Source organism: Paroedura picta, chromosome 12 (assembly GCF_049243985.1).
Source record: "Paroedura picta isolate Pp20150507F chromosome 12, Ppicta_v3.0, whole genome shotgun sequence".
Classification (NCBI taxonomy): Eukaryota; Metazoa; Chordata; class Lepidosauria; order Squamata; family Gekkonidae; genus Paroedura; species Paroedura picta.
The window spans coordinates 38,643,375-38,663,006 of NC_135380.1; positions in this window are offsets into that span (position 1 = coordinate 38,643,375).

The window sequence follows — 19,632 nt, forward strand, 5'->3', positions numbered from 1 at the left end:
GTCATCTCCAGGTGACAGAGATCTTTTCCCCTGGAGCAAATGGCTGCTTTGGAGGGTGGACTCCATAGCATGTGACCCCACTGAGGTCCCTTCCTGCCCCAAATCCCACCCACTTCCAGCTCCATCCTCAAAGACTCCAGGTATTTCCCAACTCAGAGCAAGCAACCCTAGACAGTTCATGAACTTGGAACATGAGAAAAGAGCATGCAACCCCAGATTGGGTAGATTGTTGCTTAGGTTTGTTATCTGAAAGAGCTGGTTCCCAGAAGGGTCATGATTTTCTACTCAATGGAGCCCTGCTTGGGACTTACCAATCTAATTAGAATGATGCCATCTCCCAATGAAGATCTGTGTGCTTCAGAGGAGCCTTGGACATTGCCCAGTTCAGAGGAAAAGGAAGTGCAAGAGTCTCATACTTCCTGTTCCTTAGAGACCCTTGATAGTTCTGGGGAATTCCTGCATTTTCTTCCATCTTTTTTTCTGTGTGAATATACCACCTTTGCTTAGATCTGTTTTTATAATATCAGTTGCCCTTTTGCTGATGCCTCCACACTACCCCCCTCTCCCCATAGTTCCATCTTTTGTCTCAATGGGTCTAGCTCTGGAGGTGGGGAAGCGATTTCCCCTGGCAGATTGACTTAGGATGAGGTGAGATACAAAGGAGATTACCTAGAAGCCTTTAGGCAAACATGGCTCTGTGGGCAAGGCTATCAGCAATACAACTGGGGGGGGGGAGGCAAAGTGTGACTCAGGCCACAGCTGTCATGTTGAACCTCTGGCTGAGAGCAAACTGGGGAGAAGTTTGGAGTCTGGCCTTACTAGGTCTTGGTAGACTTTAACAGTGTCTGGCTTTAGCATAAGCCTAGAATATTGAGGGGTGCCACTGGTTCTTATGGACAGTACACCAGTCTATAGAGCAGGGTCCTGCCATACATAACAACTTAACAGAAACTCGATGCCTTTGCTTCCAAAATGTTCCTTTTATTTCATTGTTGCATGGTGTAGTGGTTAAAGAGTGATGCGTTCTAATCTGCAGAAGTGAGTTGGATTCCCCAATCTCTTCCATGTGGAGCCAGCTGGGTGACCTTGGGCCAGCCACAGTTCTCTTAAAGCTTTTCTTGCAGAGCAGTTCTCTTGGAGCTTTCAGCCTCATATACCTCACAGTGTGTCTGTTGTGGGGAGGGGAAGGGAAACGTGTTTGTAAACTGCTTTGGGATTCCTTCATGTAGTGAACAGTTATAAAACAGTTATTCTTTTTCTCACTTTTATGCCCAGTTTTATTTTATTTTATTTTTAAAGACACAGGAAACAGACATGAGAGGGGAATCACCCTTTCCATGATGCATTACAAAATTGCACATGCATGAGAGGCTCCTGATCCAAAGAGAGCAGCTTCTGTTATCATCACTAAGGAATTCAGAAAGACAGACCAGAGGGCAGGGTTTAAAAAAAATGACAAATGGGTCACAACCAGTTGAACAGATAACTGAAAAAAAAGCTGCCTAATCACAACTGGTGTTGAGCAGGGGTAGTCAACCTGTGTTCTCTGGCAGGGGCTCATGGAAATTGTAGTCCATGGACATCTGGAGGACCACAGGTTGACTACCCCTGGTGTTGAGGATACAAATCGAGCCAGCGGGTGTTTGAACATCCCTAAAAGCTTCTTGTGGCGCAGGGTGGTAAGGCAGCTGACATGCTGTCTGCAGCTCTGACCGTTTGGCTGGGAGTTCAAGCTGGCTCAAGGTTGACTCAAGGTTCCCTTGCTGAGGGGTAAAATGGTAATAACTGGGGAAGGGAATGGCAAACCACCCTGTACTGAGTCTGCCAAGAAAACGCTAGAGGGCGTCACCCTAAGGGTCAGACACGACTCGGTGCTTGCACAGGGGATACCTTTACCTTTAAAGGAAATCACTGTTTTGTAAGTTGAGATTCCCCTCTCCACCCTTGTCAGGGGCTCCTTTATGAAAAAGGATATCAGAGAAGAATAGCCCTGTCCAAAACACAGACACACACCAACGCACACACAGAGAGAACCAACCACAATCTAAACATAATGAACATTTTGTCCGCAAGGCAAAAGAGCAGACTCCAGAACTGGCTAGACAACCTGTGCCTCCAACAGGTTGCATTTTTAAAAAACTATGTTTCCTGAAAAACAAACAAAGAATAGATGAAAGGTGGGGTAAGTGATGTGATAGTGCTTCAATGCAGAACATTTTCAATTTGATTTTGAAAGTCTGAAAGACTTTTTTTTTCTGAGTTGGGAGGGTTTGGCTTGCAATTTTTGAAAACAAATACAGAAGTAAAATCTGAACAGAAGAGTTAAGATAGATCAGTTCCTTTTTCCATGCAGCATTTTGCTTGATGCCAACTTGCCAAGTGATGAGCATTAACATCCATCCTAGAATCACTGCATGGCACATGACAGTAATGCTCTAGTCCAGGGGTAGTCAACCTGTGGTCCTCCAGATGTTCATGGACAACAATTCCCATGAGCTCCTGCCAGCAAACGTTGGCAGGGGATCATGGGAATTGTATTCCATGAACAACTGGAGGACCTCAGGTTGACTACCCCTGCTCTAGTCAACCATTGCCGTTGTTCTGGAATATAGAGGCAACTAGAAGAAATCCTTGGACACTAGAATAATAGAATCATAGAATCATAGAGTTGGAAGGGGCCATACAGGTCATCTAGTCCAACCCCCTGCTCAACGCAGGATTAGCCCTAAGCATCCTAAAGCATCCAAGAAAAGTGTGTATCCAACCTTTGCTTGAAGACTGCCAATGCGGGGGAGGTCACCACTTCTTTAGGCAGTCTATTCCACTGCTGAACTACTCTGACTGTGAAATTTTTTTTCCTGATATCTTGCCTATATCGTTGTACTTGAAGTTTAAACCCATTACTGCATGTCCTCTCCTCTGCAGCCACCAGAAACAGCATCCTGCCCTCCTCCAAGTGATAACCTTTCAAATACTTAAAGAGGGTTATCATGTCCCCTCTCAACCTCCTTTTCTCCAGGCTGAACATTCCCAAGTCCCTCAACCTATGGTCCCAAGGGCTTGGTCCCTTGGCCCCAGATCATCTTCGTCGCTCTCCTCTGTACCCTTTCAATTTTATAGACTCTTCTTATTTCACTTCCTGTGTTCAAAGTATTCACCAACCTACCTTTGGAAGTTTTTCATGGCCTCCTTTCGATGCATGCATGTGCATACAAGGAAGGGGTGGGGGAGCCCAGACACCACGGAGCCATGCATCCCATTGTAAGCCCCAACTTAATATCATGATTTATATTAGAGCACAAGGTTCTTCATTTTCTCATTATGAAAGTGACAAATCAGTTGATGTGTCTTAAATTAATTTCTTTTCTCTGGCAGGAGCCCCGCAGTGGGCCCCTTCCCTTCGTGTGCCTTGAGTAGCCGCTACAATATTAAGATGGGGGGTGGGTGGGTGGGGGGTAGAGATACAAGGAAAGAGAGAAACTCCCTAGGGGCCTTCAGCGAGGATGACGAGATGCTTTTGGAAATAATTCCTATAAATCAACTGTCTCTTGGAGAGCGAGTGCAAACTTTAAGAACTCGCCTCCTGCAAGGAGACTTTCTCCAGATGCTCTTTCTTTAACCCGATAGCATGATAATGCGTCTCCCATGCTCTGTGAATTAACTTGGAGGAGGAGGAGGAGGAGCAGGAGGAGCAGGAGGAGGAGAAGAAGAAGATGACAACGACAACAACAGCAACAGCAACAACCTTTAAATTCCATAATGATTTGTCCAAGGGGTCCATGTCTAGGGGCTCCCGAAGAGGGTACCCCCATCCATCCATTATATTCTATGAAGTCCATCCCATAGGACATATTGGAAGGATGGGGGCTCCCTCTTCAGGAGCCCCTATATGTGGACCCCTTGGAGGGGAGTCTGGGAAGAGTCTCCTAGAACTACCCTGAGAGTCTGGAGGCTCCCCCTGGGCCATGGGGAAATCTGGAATGCCCAAATTCCCTGATATTACCACTCAATCAGAACAGCTCTATCAGGGCTTTGACGAGCCCAAGGTCACCCAGCTGTGGAAGAGATATAGGGAATCACACCCGACTTGCCAGATTAGAAGCCGCTGCTCTTAACTACAACACCACTCTGGCTCTCTAAGGCTAGACCAAAGGCAGTGTGCCAAGTAATCAGCATACAGAAGTGTCTTATGCCTAGCCTGACCAGTTTGGACTGACCAGTTTGTTCGCCTTGCAGTCCAAGGGACTCACAAGTCTTTTCCAGCACCAGAGTTCAAAAGCCTCAATTCTTTGACGCTCGGCGTACCTCATGTTAAGTGTTAAACCTCTGTGTTAAACCACTGAGTTCAGTTTTTTACATCTTGACTGACCCATCCCCCTTTCAGTTGGAGAATGGTGCTGAGACCTTTCAGAGATCCTTTAACTCGGTGGTCCCCAACCACCAGGCCGCAGCCCGGAAGGCCCTGGCACTGGGCTGAGGATCCCTCTCCCCCCCCCTCTGCAGTAAGAAACTTCCCAGGCTGCAAGCTTTGGGGGTTTCAATCCACCTCCCACAGAAGCCATTTGGGGGTAGCACTCAACCAGTTTGGTGTAGTGGTTAGGAGTGCAAACTTCTAATCTGGCATGCTGGATTTGATTCTGCACTCCCCGACATGCAACCAGTTAGGTGACCTTGGGCTCACTGCACTGATAAAGCTGTTCTGACTGAGCAGTGATATCAGGGTTCTCTCAGCCTCACCCACCTCACAGCATGTCTGTTGTGGGGAGAGGAATGGGAAGGCGACTGTAAGCCGCTTTGAGACTCTTTCAGGTAGAGAAAAGTGGCATATAGAAACCAACACTTCTTCTTCTTTTTCTTCTTTTTCTTCTTTTTCTTCTTTTTCTTCTTTTTCTTCTTTTTCTTCTTCTTCTTCTTCTTCTTCTTCTTCTTCTTCTTCTTCTTCTTCTTCTTCTTCTTCTCAAAATTCCACAGGTGCTCATGGCCTCAAAAGGGCTGGGGACCTGTGAACTAGACCTCCAAGCAAAGCATGTGCTGTAACATTCAGCCACAGCCTACATCTTCTGCTTAACCATGGAGCAGGAGCATTGTTGCCTGCCTGGTCTGAAGTTACCTGTCCTCCAGACGCATGTGTCTCTTGGTCCCTGGGCAGCAATGGCTAACAAGGGTGCCAATTAGCACTAAGACTGCTTCTGGCTTCCAGGTGGGGACAGCTATCCTCAAACAGCTGAACTTAAAGGTGCCTTCCCATTTCCCACTAGTTTATTGCCAGGACTTCCCAACATTTCAGAGAGAACAACAAAGGTAGTCTTGTAAGACACCCATTCTCATAGCAGGAATCGATGTTCAAGTCCTCCCACATGTTTTTGTACACTGGTGAAGAGTTAACTCCATTTGTGGTACGTTGTACCGATTGACTCAGCAACTGCCTGCTCTCTTCCAATGGAAAAGCTTTAGGCTTATATACACATATATCTTGTAAAATACATACAGCATGAACATTTCGAAATAGTTTGGCAGTATGTTGTGTCATCGGCTGCACACCACATGTCACCTTTGTAGTCCTGGACATGCACTGAGGTCCTTCCAAACTGGGAGAGGTGGAACCAGCTGAGGGTGGGGGACGATGCTGAACCAGTGGCAATTCAAGCAACATCTTCATGAGGCAAAGAGAGAGATGAAACAGGACCAGGGATTGACCAGGGGCAGCCCAAAGCATAGATGCTCCCTCACCTAGGAATCGTTGGAATGTCAGTATCATCGCCATTTCATTCTTGTAGCCCACCATTCTCTTGTGGGCTCAGGGCAGCTAACACCTCCTCATTATAACAGGAATCTTACTGGAGGGGGCATAATTGGTGCTAGGTAGATATTTCTTATATAAATGGCTTCAATTAGGTTCTCTGATAGGGAGGCCAGCAACTTGTTGGGGTTAATGTCCTGGCTGCAGCCATCAGCCTATTGGAGCAGCTCTGTCTTTCAGGCCCTTCAAAATTGTTCAGCTGAGCATTCCATCAGGCTGGGACCAAGGCTGAAGAAAACCTGGCTCTGGTCAAGATCCGTTTTCCTTTTTTTTTTTTGAGATATGGACCCTGAGTAAACTTAGTGCTCTTTGGGGGAATTCAACAGCAAAAATTAGATCAGAAGCCGAGAAAAACCAAGATGCAAAAAGCAATTAAGCATTAAATATGTGCTCATCCTTAAATCAAATTCGATTTTCAGCAATTCAGCATATATTAGAAAGGAGGACAAGAAAGAGTAATAGAAATACGTAGGCGGGTATCCCTGTTGGTCTGAAGCAGCAGACTAAATTCAAACCCAGTAGCAGCTTTAAGATCATAGAAATACTTAGGAGAAGGCAGACTTATATAATGACATCTTGCAAATGCATAGAAACATCAAAGTTTTGACATTTTTTAGAAGGCAAGTTGCTAGTCCTCAGGACTTCCGTGTTAGGCTTGTGCATAGATGGGCCACTGGATAAACCCCAGTGAAGTGGGGTGAGTAGAATGCATTTGCCAGAGAGTTGGACTTCAGTACCCTGGACAGTTCCTTGTCTCTGTCACAAAGTAACAGAAGGAGAACGAATTATGAAATGCAAATCTGCTCCCTACATTCATATATGGCTTAGTGTGGCTCTGTTGAAATCTCATTTTAGCAACTGGGAGGGTCCCTGGACAGCTCCTTGGCTCTCATTTCATTTTAGGGTTTGTGCGTGTGCGCGCGCTGGCCAAATGAATCGCAGAATCGCAAGCCCACTGCTGATTTCCTTTTCATTAGCATCTTTTCTTCTTTTCTTACTAGAAACTTCCAAGTCTTTCTTTTCTACAAACACACACACCCCTCAGGAAGTCAGTTAATTATTTCCTGGCTGCCCCTGGTGTAAGCCTGCCTTGAGAATTCCCCCTGCTGGTTCTTCTCATACAGTCCCCGATTCCCTGGGTAACCACGGCAAAAGAAGATCTCTCCGTTAAAGCTGTGAATGGTTATTTCTTTTAATTTCGGCATTTAATCCCTTTGCCACTTCACCCGCACTTGGGCTGAGAATAGAAACATCTCTTGACTTTACCTAAATCATTGTCAATTAAATTCCACTTTAATTGTCCGTCTTCCTCCCCGACACTAAGCCGCGTTGCATCTGCTTCCCTTGCCAGTGCTGTTCCTCCATCTTCCTATGATCACTGTGCAAAGATGCCAAAATGAAATAGAATAGAAATTTTGGAAAGATCGGGTCTGTGCCGTGCAGAATACATGGCTTGAATGAGTCCCAGAACTCAGCTGATGTGGACAGCGATGGGCAAACTTCCCACGGTTCAGTTTGAAATTGGCTCTACATAGACCGTTTATGCACTGGGAACTTCAGTGCCCCAGCTCCCATGCAGGAGCAAAAATTGGGGGCGGATGAGACGGACCAGGCCAAATGCTCCCCCGTGTGGGTACAGGAAGAGGTGGGGCAACCTGCCACGGCCAAAACTCTAGCCTGCAGTTTGGCATGAAACCTCCAGTGCATAAACGGTCATACATGAGCTTCTTCAGCACCCATTCGGAAAAGGCTCATCTGTTTCCCAGCAGTTGCTTCCTGAGGCATTGCATTGGATTGAAGCGCATTCGTGATGAGGAAAGACTAAGGAATTCTTGCCTCTTATTGTTATGCCAATAAAGGTCTATTATTATAAGACTAAGGAATTTGAGACTTGACTGTTTAGGGAAAAAATGCAATTAAGGGGAGCCATGGTCAAAGCTATGCACCATTTGGAGAAGGTGAATGAAAAGAACTTTTTCTCCCTCTCAGAGGCTCATGGGAATTGTAGTCCCTGGATACCTGGAGAGCTACAATTTGTCCACCCCTGCTGTAGATCATTCAGACATCACCTGGAGGTTGGCATCCCTACCTGCCAAATTTCCTTCTTGAGATATAATTGGAACCTGGGACTCCTTGCTTCAGGCCTCACCTTAAGAAGAAGAGTTGGGTTTTATACCCTGCTTTTCTCTACCCGAAGGAGTCTCAAAATGGCTTACAATTACCTTCCCTTACTCTCCCCACAACAGACACCCTGTGAGGTAGGTGGAACTAAGAGAGCCCTGACATTACTGATCTGTGAGAACAGCACAATCAGGGCTGTGGTGAGCCCAACGTCACACAGCTGGCTGCATGTGGAGCAGGAAATCAAACCCGGGTCACCAGATTAGAAGCTGCCACTCTTTACAATACACCAAATTGCCTCTCAAGATTGTCAACCACTATGAACTTTTTTTGTAATCACTATGCCTCATCGACATTCATATTGAGTAAGAACACTAGTCTTGCAAGCATGGTGGGCCCTATTCTGACCAACAGCAGCTCCTCAACATCTCAGATAGAATCTGTCCCATTTTTACTGCCTGAGGAATGTCATGGCTTGAACCCAGGATGTACTTCAAGACCTGCATGTATTCTACTACTCAGCCATAGTTTTTCCCGGGGGTCTCATTTACAGCAATCTTGGTTCAAACTCCCTTATCCTCTTGCTCTGAAGTTCACCGGGCTGTTCCTAATGCCATGTCACCTATGCACCAGGGAAGTTTGACGCAGCCATTTCTTCAGAAAACTCCAGTTCAACATTGGTGTACCCAGGGGGACCAGAAAAAGCGTCTGCTGTGTCAAGCCCCATTGAGAATGTCTCCACTTCTGGAGTGAATGAGAAGAGGCGTTAATTGGGAGCTGATTCACCTCCAATCTTTGCCGGATCAGCTGCTAAATTGTGGCTCATGGCAACGTCCTAATCACTCACGGAGAGCCATTGCAAGAGTAAGTCTCAATGAACCTTGTTGTCATTCAAACCAGGAAGGAGATGGTCGCCCAGTTTGAAGTCCACTCGATCCCTGTCCTGAAACCCATCTGCTCCAATTAAGGCTGAGTTGAAGTGCCCCCCCAGCTGTCTTTCTTGATTTTGAATGCAGAGTGGCAGGCGAGAGGCCCGGAAGCCTGACGCTTTGTCAGGAATATCTATCTATCTATCTGTCTGTCTGTCTGTCTGTCTGTCTGTCTGTCTGTCTGTCTGTCTGTCTGTCTGTCTGTCTGTCTGTCTGTCTGTCTATCTATCTATCATCTGCCCACTATGCTTCTGTTTACCAGGCTCACTTACGGTTGCAAAAGCATCCATTTCCTGGACAAATTAGCTTGGAAATCCCAGCTGTTCGAAGACCGAGTTCTTTCTTGCTGGGACAACAAGGCTCTCCTGGGTAGGCAAACATTTCCTCAGTCTTGGCGTCTGTGATGCACAAATGATGACATTTAAGTTAAAGTCCCAGGAAACACCACTTGGAAACATTCCGGTGTTCTCTTGTCTCTTTTTTTCTGCTGTGGGACTGCTCCCCATCATCCGGGCCCTGCACCCAGTCCCCACATAGAGCCCTGCAGATTGAGATCAGTGACCAGTCTTGCCTGCGTCCCATTTGTCATGGTGACTCACTGTGATTTCACAAAACCCACAGGCAGGATCCAAAAGCAACGGCACTCATCCATCAATGCTCAGTGGCTTCAGCAGTGGAGATTCAGACATACACTGCCTCTGAACCTGGAGGCTCTCACAGTGGCTGACAATGGCCGATAGACCTATTTAGATTTTTTTGGTTCAAAAACAAATATGACAAGTGGAGAACCCCCGAGGTCTCAAGGGAGGGTGTAGCAAGAGACTGATTATGCCACTTCTCTCCCTCTTGGCTGCTTTCTTTCCCTCAAGGCAGCTGCTACATCCATCCATTCACCCTTTTGGTTCTTAATCACCCCCCCTTTTGTGTTTTGCTCTTTCACTTTTTCTACTGCCCCCCACAGCTTTGTCTTCTTTCTGTTCTTATCATTATTTCTCTGCTTGCCTGCTCATTGCCCCCTTATATCTCTGGCTCACTGCTGTCTTCTCACCTTCCCACCCACCCATCATCAGTTGCCTGTCCTTGTCTGGCCTTCCCTCATCATGATCAGATCTCATCTTGCCTTCTCCCCTGCCCCATCATTGACACTGTATGCCCTGCCGCTCTCTGTTGGCATGGTGCTCTCCTCCCTGCTTGGTGCTATGGTGCAGAATCACAGGCTCTAATCTCAGGGGTAGTCAAACTGCGGCCCCCCAGATGTCCATGGACTACAATTCCCAGGAGCCCTTGCCAGAAAACACTGGCAGGGGCTCCTGGGAATTGTAGTCCATGAACATCTGGAGGGCCACAGTTTGAATACTGGAAAAGCAGGTTTGATCCCTCACTCCTTTCCAACATGCAGCCAGGTAGGAGGCCTTGAGCCAGTCCCTGTTCTCTCAGAGCTCTCTCAGCCTCACCTACCTCATAGGTAGGCAATCAGAAGGTGCTTTGAAACACATGAGGCCTGCTGGGTGACCCTAGGCCATTCACAGTTCTCTCAGCGCTCACCTGCCTGCTTGGTGTTGTGGTTCAGAGCCAAAGGCTCTAATCTGGAAAACCAGGTTTGATCCCCCACTTCTTTTCAACATATAGCCAGTTGGGGAGCTTTGGGCCAGTCACAGTTTTCTCAGAGTTGGTTCTTATATGCCACTTTTCTCTACCCGAAGGAGGCTCAAAGTGGCTTACTGTCGCCTTCCCATTCCTCTCCCCACAACAGACACCCTGTGGGGTGGGTGAGGCTGAGAGAGCCCTGATATCACTGCTCGGTCAGAACAGTTTTATCAGTGCCGTGGCGAGCCCAAAGTCACCCAGCTGGTTGCATGTGGGGGAGCGCAGAATCGATCCTGGCATGCCAGATTAGAAGTCTGCACTCCTAACCACTATACCAAACTGGTTCTCAAACTGGCTTAGTGTCTCCTGCTACACTAGACAGGCCCAGAGAGGCTCTCCATATCCACTGCCACTGCTAGCTCTAAGTAGGGTTAACCAGCTCTGGATTGAGAAATATCTGGGTGGGATTTGGGCATGGAGGGCCCCCCAAGCTATGGAGTCCACCCTCCAAAGCAGCCATTTCCTCTAGCAGAAGAGATTTCTGTCCCCTGGTGATGACCTGTATATCCAGCAGATACCACCAAATTAGAGCTGTAGCTGAGCCTGTGCCACTGGTTTGCATCTTGCTCCATCTGCGATCCCCCAGACATACAAAGCATCATTGGCTGTGGCCCTTAAGCCTCTGTCTTAGTAGAAGAGTTACCAGACCTGGAAGGAAGTAGGGGACACAGATCTATAGGCCATGTAAGATCTGCATCACCCTTTTAAAAGAGGCAGCAAAGAGGTAGAAGTGATCATCTCCTCTAATTTCTGGCTGGGGTGGTGGCAGTAACCTCCATCCATAGAGGATGGTGGCAGTGAAACAACTTGCCCTGCCAGCTCAAGGATGTGATGATTCATAGCGATGATTCCTGGAAACCACAAGGGGTGTCAATAATTGGCCCAGTGCAAATTAGGGAAGGGGGATAAAATATCCTGCATGGGCAGGTTTTCTACCCTAGCACTGAGCAGCAGTTTTTCCTGCAGTGAGAACCGAGCAGACCATCTCAGAAATTCACTGTGGCTTTTCCCCCTGGAGGCGGTTTTATGCTTTCCTTCCTTATGTGCCATGGAGGTTTTAGTTCTGCCAAAAGCAATGTTTAAGCTCCCTTCCCAGGAACCTCCCCGCCATATCCTCCCTCCCCACTTCTCAGCTAATCCCCCTGGCACTCAAGTGTCTCATCCTCATTGTGTGATATTTATACATTCCATTTTTGGCAGCATATGGTTCCGTTCGCCCTTCTTGAAGGGGTAGCTTCCGTCTGGCAGTCTTTTCCTGTATTCTTCCTCGTTATGCTGAACTCTCATACACATCCCTTTTTAATTCTTCTTCCTCTCTCGAGCTTATCTTGAACTAGAAATGTTATATGGGAAAGCAGAACTAGGACAAAAAAACATGATATTGAGAATGAACACCAGAGGGAGAAAAGTAGAAGGGCTGTTTTTTTATACTCCACTTTTCTCACAGTGGCTCGCAATCACCTTCCCTTCCTCTCCCCACAACAGATACCTGGTGAGGCAGGTGGGGCTGAGAGAGCTCTAACAGGACTGTGACTGGGCCAAGGTCACCCAAGCTGGTTGCATGTGGAGGAATAGGGAATCACACCCGGCTCATCAGATTAGAGACTCCTGTTCTTAACAATTACACCAAGCTAGTCAGGGCAAGAAGAGTGGTGCAGAACAGTGCAGGCATGACAAAATCACTTTGGGTCATGATGGATGTGACTCTAGAAAGTTCCCCAGCATCTATTGTCATTATCTGAGACATTTAGGGGCATTCCTGAAGTGCTGTGGGACACCATGATCTGCCTTCTGGATCTCCCTGAGGGTGATTTCACCACAATGGATGGTACCCTTGCAGGCCTAAAAACCCTGGTTGCAATACAGAGGCTTTGAGGACCACAGCAAATGGTGTGTTGTATCTCTGGTGACTTGGGGATGGAATTAGACCCAGGCCAGTAGCATAAGCAGAATCAAAACTTAAAACATCAAGGTATGGCTCTCTGTTTGGGGTGTTGAGTATGATCAATGGCTCATTGTGGGAGCACATGCCTTCCTTTTATAACACCACAAGGGCTAGTCAGTCTGTGAGGGAACGTTTCATTTTGGAGGGAATGGGGAGGCGTTTAGGGGTCCATCTGTTCTCCCAGGCCTCTTCAAAAGCAGGGTGAGAAACCCCACATGCTATTTCCCAGAATTTCATGAGGTTATTTCAGGGCCACCAGAATGTTTAAAATGCAAGCCTTGACCAAACCCAAATGCCCTAGATACATTCAATACCACTAGGGATGCTGGATTCCAGGCAGGGCCTGGAAATCACCTGGAATTGCATTTCAGACCACAGAGATCAGTTCCCCTGGAGAAAATGCCTAATTTGGAGGGTGGCCTTTATGGCATTTTATCACACTGAGGTCCCTGTCCTCCCCAGGCTCCATCCTCAACTGTAAATCCCACCAAACAAGAGCTATAACTTGGCCTGTTCCACTGTTTTGCTCTTTGCTCCAGATATATGAGGCACCATTTGTTGTAGTCCTCAGGCCTAGGGAAAGCAGCCATCCACGGCTCTGCACCCTTGTTTGAACACCAGGCATATTCTGCAAATCGATTACATGCATGAGAGCATGAAGAGCCACTGCCAGCTAGAATAGAGAAGGCAAACCCTCCCACACGTCTCTCCTATGACCTGGAATTCAGGGTTTCTCAACCAGGGTTTCATGAAACTCTGGGGTTGCTTGACAACTGTCAAAGGGCTTCCAGGATGGGTCAATTTTTGATATATTCTAAAAAAGTTTTAAACAATTATTGGGTTATATGACCATATATGGTCATGTTGACTCCTCCCCACCTCAATAGCCAATAATGGGCCTGGGGAGTGTGGGAAGGGGAGGGGCCCAGGTGGGTGTGACCACAACTATGCTTCCCAACCATATTCTGCACAGTCACATCACTTCTGGGGTTTCTTGAAGCCTGAAGGATGATTCAGGGGTATCTTAATGGTAAATAAGTTGAGAAAGTCTGAGCTAGATGGACCAACGTTTTGAGTTGGTACAAGTGGGCTTCCAGGAAGCTATTGTACCTCTCATACTTATTCCGGTGGTAGAGCACATGACGTTGCTTTCTATTTGGTCTATCATAGAATCCGAGAGTTGGAAGGGAACGTACAGGCCACCTAGTCAAACTCTATGCTCAAAGCATCCAGGATAAGTATCTGTCCAGCTACTACTTGGAGACCACCAGTGAGGGGGAACTCACTACCCCTTTAGGCTTCCAATTTGACTGCTGAAGTACTCTGACTGTGAACATTTTTGGCTTCATGGGGGTGGGAGGGGGGAGAGATTGATCATGCCTCAATAAGGACACTGGCCAACATAACATTGGTCACAACTTTATTAAAAAATCCAAGCGTTGTGCAGCACAGAGGATAGGATCTGGCCAACTTGTGGTCAGCCAACCACGGGGCCGCCATCATACTCCCCTGCAAGCTTCCATGGCAGAGCGAGGATTTGAACCTGGGTCTACCAAATCTGAATCCGGGGCTCTCCTCTCCACACCCTGCTGCCTCTCTTCAGAGGACTGGCGATTAACAAAACAGTTTAGTGACTCTGGATCTGAGATTTCACCCGCAAGGAAAAGTGACAGGGCTCGCTTTTGACTTTGCAGAGAGCGCGAACGCTACTGAGCAAACCACACTGTTTTGCTAATTAACAGCATGTCTGAAAAATTACCCGCGTTCTGCCGTAATCCCCTCAGGGACCAAGAGGCCCTGCTGCCCAGCAGTGAAGGGCGAGCAGTCCTTTGGTCCCCTGCCCCTAACCCCGTCCAAACTCTAATTGCCTGCTCGAGCAAGCTTAATAGGGAGCGCATGTTCTGATGGCAGGGATTCATCGAGGCAAACAGCTTGCGCCGTTGTGCTTGGAAGATGAATCACGATGTCGGCTCCGGAGTGTCTCTCGCAAGCTGTCCCCTTGTAGACTGAGCCCCGGCCAGAGCCGAGAGGGAGCACGGAGGAGGCAGATGGCCGCTTGGCATCATGATTCAAGCCCCCAGTCTCTGTTTTAATGAATCGCCCACCCAGCAGATTAAATATTGCAAGAGCCAGTCCCATTTTGGCCCCTCGGGAACCTCGGTCTTATTGACGGCCGGGGAGAAGCTGCATCTTTCTCCTCTGGCACTCAGTGTGTTAGTTTGGGCCGAATCACAGCACGGAGAAGGGAAGGGAGCTTGCAGGAAGCTGTCGGCTGGATTGGGAGCTGTCGGAATAGAAGGTGTCGGGGAAGAACTAGTGAGGGCCATCCGGGTCAGTTCCTGGCCAGGGCAGGGGGCCTTTGACTTTGCTGTCAGGGTGCACACCAGTTGAGCGGTTAATGGGGCTGCCGGCTATAGGAGGCAGTTTGCCAACTCTGGGTTGGAAAATTCCTGGAGGTTGAGGCATGGGCCCTGAGGAGGGAAGGATTTGGGAAGTGGAAGGATTTTAGTGGTGCATAATGCCATTGAGTTCACTCTCCATAGCCTTTCTCTACTTTCTTACCAGTGAGAACCCCCTGAAACATTCTCCAGGCTTTGAGGACACGATCATGCAGAATATGGTTGGGAAGCATGGTTGTGGACCGAGGTTCCCGAGGGGGCAAAATGGGACTGGCTCTTGCAATATTTAATCTGCTGGGTGGGCGATTCATTAAAACAGACCAGGGGCCTGAATCATGCCCACCCAAGGCCCCTCCCCTCCCTTCCCCCTCCAGGCCCATCGTTGGCCATTTGGGAGGGGGGAATTGGGTCAACATGACCATATATGATCCTACCACCTGATCAATGTTTAACAAATTTTAAAATTTTTAAAAGAATTAAGTCCCACCCATTCAGGAAACCCTTCCAGGGTTTTGCACAGTCCTGATTGAGAAAGCCTGGTCCCAAGCACCCATTTTCTCCAAGGGCATTGATCTCTGCAGAATGGGAAAGCAGCTGCAATTCTGAGAAATCCCTAGATCTGACCCGCAAGTTGGCAGCACTACACAGGAGCAAACTTTCTGCAAATAATTAAATAAACCTGGTGGGCTGGCATTAGACTACTCGTCTAGATGGTCCCTTGGTTGTTTCCGGCATGGCTCTGTGTTTATGTGTGTGACCATCTACAGTTGCAAATGGAACCTCCGCTTTCAGAGGTGGTAACTCTCTAAATAAGAGCCTCTTGTGGCACAGAGTGGTAAGGCAACAGACATGCAGCCTGAAAGCTCTGCCCATGAGGCTGGGAGTTCTATCCCAGCAGCCGGCTCAAGGTTGACTCAGCCTTCCATCCTTCTGAGGTCGGTAAAATGAGTACCCAGTTTGCTGGGGGGTAAACGGTAATGATTGGGGAAGGCACTGGCAAACCACCCCGTATTGAGTCTGCCATGAAAACGCTAGAGGGTGTCACCCCAAGGGTCAGACATGACTCGGTGCTCGCACAGGGGATACCTTTACCTTTAACTCTCTAAATACCTGTTTGAGAGGGAAGAGGCAAGCAGGGAAGGGCTATCACCTTCCTGCCATTCTTGCATTATCTCTGGGCATGTCCAAATGGCCCTTGACGGAAACAGGATGAGGGGATAGATGGACATTTCACCTCTTTTGACTTTCCGAAACCTCTGGCCGTGGGTCCATTTTGCATCAGCATCAAACTGTGGCCTCACTTCTAAGAACTTCCAAGAGACAGGCTCTTCCTGACCGCGTTATTCCACTGCCTGAGCATGATGGATTAAAGGAGCTGAACTTGCGTCCGGATATCCAGTCTAAATCTTCTTGCCTTCAACTGAAACCCAGGCCAGCTGTCCTAAGCAGTCTCTCTTCCACTGCCGGAGACAGGACTAATCTGTCTGCATGGATCAGATCACAGATCGAAAGTTTCTGAAGTTTTAAGAAAGGACTTGCTGAAAAAGTGTTCTTTTGAAATAAAAATGGAATAATATAATCATTCTTTTTTAAAATCAAGTATGGGGATAGGGTAGAAAAAGGAATCGGTCTACCATTTTTGCCAACCGGCTTCCTTATTTAAATAGTGTCTCCTTTGCAGAATTCCGGTTTTACTACAGTCCTATTACAGCCTTGTAAAAATGCCGTCCTGTAAAATTTTACATCTTCTGGGGAACTACAGATGTGTGGAAGTTTTCCTGAAGCTTGAGAGACAGCTTGGTTTAGTAAATGAGAGCGGTAGCCTCTAATCTGGAGAACCAGATTTGGTTACTCACGCCTTCTTCGCTGGGTGACCTTGGGCCAGTCTCAGCTTTCTCAGAGCTGTCTTGGCCTCACTTACCCCACAGTACGTCTGTTGTGGGGACAGGAAAGGAAGGAGATTGTAAGACACTTTGAGATGCATGAAGCCTGCTGGATAACATTAGAAGAAGAAGAGTTGGTTCTTATATGCCGCTTTTCCCTACCCGAAGGAGGCTCAAAGTGGCTTACAGTCGCCTTCCCATTCCAAAGTTCTCTCAGAGCTCTCTCAGCCCCACCTACCCCACAGGGTGTCTGTTGTGGGAAGAGGAAGGGAAGGTGAATGTAAGCCTGAAAAGTGGAGTATTAAAAACTGGATGTTGGCGGCGTGCAAAACACCAAAAATGTAACATCTTCACCAGGTAAGCATCTATGGTATGTGGAAAAGCTCCAACTCTCCTCCTCCTCCTCCTCCTCCTCCTCCTCCTCTGGCCAAAGACAACAGTCTGGACCTCCACAACAGTTTGAGCCCAAGAAGAAAAGAACAGTTGGTTTTTATACCCCACTTTTCACTACCAGATGGAGGCTCAAAGCAGCTTACGATCACCTTCCCTTCCTCTCCCCACGACAGACACCCTGTGAGGAAATTGGGCATGAGAGAGCTCTGACAGGACTGCTCTGTGAGAACAGCACTGTCAAGACTGTGACTAGCCCAAGGTCACCCAGCTGGCTGCATGTGGGAGACAAGTGGGGAATCAAACCCGGCTATCCAGATTCAAGGCTGCCACTCTTAATCACTGCACCAAGCTGGGTCCCCCTCCTCAAAACTCCCTGAAAAAGAATTTAAGGAATTCTCCCCATGCAGATCCCTATAATTTCCAGTCAGCTCCCCTTCTTGGGAGGTTCAGTTCACCCTGTGCATTGTGAGGCCGCCTGTTCATGTGACTTCCAAGCTTGGCCTGGCCTCGGTGGTGAATTGCCACGCAGAGGTGATTTTCCTTGAGCTGCCCTGGGGTTCTGAACTTTTGTTGGTCCGGGTAATAATATCCCTTTGCTAAGACCTAATTTATGTGTGGCTCATTTGCATTATTGAACAGCTGTTATCCCCGCTAACTGCTTGCTTGCCATATTGCCTGGATAATAATATCTAATCCATATTAATTATAAATACACAAATTGTCTCCAAAATAAGGCACGGATTGTGAGCCGCACGAACCAAGAAGTGCCAGGAAATGTTAAAATTAAGCCCCGACACTTAAGCTTCCTGCTGGCGTGTCATGAATTTCGGAAAAAGAAAGAAAGAAGAGGCAGAAAGAAAGCTCAATCAGGAGGGCAGCGGAGTGCTAATAGCCTGCAGCCACGGCCTTAGCCCCCTTGAGCTACCATTTCATTCTGTGTCTCCCATGCTAGCCAGGGCAGGATTCACACTAAAATAGGGGAACCTTTGGGAGTGTGGCTGGAATTCAACCGGAGGCAGGTTTTATCTCGGTGCTAACCTAAATGGATCCTGGGGAATGGTAGAGGACAGGGAGGCCTGGAGGATCATTGTCCATGGGGTTGCGATGGGTTGGACACGACTTCACACCTAACAACAAAATACCCACACAAAACACCAGGGGGCACTATTGCACAAGAGGCATATAATCAAACGAGTTCCTTTGCATAACTGGCTCCAATCCAAAGGGGGATAGAATTATTATAATGGGAAAACAGAACCTATCCAGCTGAAGGAGGAGGAGGAGGAGGAGGAGGAGGAGGAGAAGAAGAAGAAGACGAAGAAGAAGAAGAAGAAGAAGAAGAAGAAGAAGAAGAAGAAGAAGAAGAAGAAGAAGAAGAAGAAGAAGGAAAATCCAAGGACAAAAGCACGTTGAAAATGTATTATCCAACATGGGCCTCAGAGCAGCCTGACGGGGTCTGGATTCAGACCCATGCAACACTGATGGGGAGGGGGGATTTAATTTCCCTTCTTCTAGGGAACCAGTGTGGCTCAGTGGCAGACCTTCTGCTTTGCATCAAATGAAGGAGCCAAGTTCAGTCCTCGGTATCAAGTCAATTCGATTCAGTTGATTACGGTCATCAGCCAGTATGCAAACAGTAACGGTGGCAGGCATCCTTTAACATCTTTAAACTGCCCGCGGTGCCTGCGGCGCCGCGGACTAAATAAAAGAGTAAGGGCGGGTGGGGAGGAGTTAGGGCGGGCTCTGTCCGGGATAAAAACTCAGAGGAGCGAATCAGGAGCCGCGAAGCGGCTCCTGATTCGCTCCTCCGAGTGGCATTCCAGGGCCAAGTGTCCAATTGGAAGGCGCGTGAAGCGCACCTCCCTTTTAGACACTTGGCCCATCTCTAGGACAGCCCGCTGCTAACTTCACACTCCTCCCGACCAGCCATCCTTGCCGGATGGCTGCCGGGCAGGAGCCTTGCCCCACCGCCCTGCCCTCCAGGGGAAAACCTTCCCCTCCACCCACCACCTGCCGGAGCGATTGTAACACCCGGTTTGGCCCTCAGAGCTAAGTTAAACACAAAGACACCTGCTAGAATCCGGGGCTGGTTTCAGGCGTCCATAGCAACATACAGGACAGGCGATCTGGATCAACCTCTCTGAGTTGCAAAGGTTTATTGGGCATGTGCAGATTTTTCTTTCCTGTTACTCCAGAGACTTTGAGCTCTGCCTGAATTTATTGGTGGCATGCAATTGATACAACTGAGGAAATCCAACACCGAAACTAGCTTTTACCTCAGTTACTCATCTTGATTGTGTTTGTTGATTATTATTCAAGATACTGAAGACAAGTATCTTGCTCGGCTTAAAGTTGAACTCCAGTTGAAGTAAAGAAATTCTTCGGAAACTTACAGGATTTGAGGCACACAATTTTTTTCTTGGTGTTAAACTGAACAGAAGCAGTAATGGGCTCACATCTGGTCATTGCAGCTGAACCGAGGAAGGTCATCATGAAATACATGGTATCCCTCCTC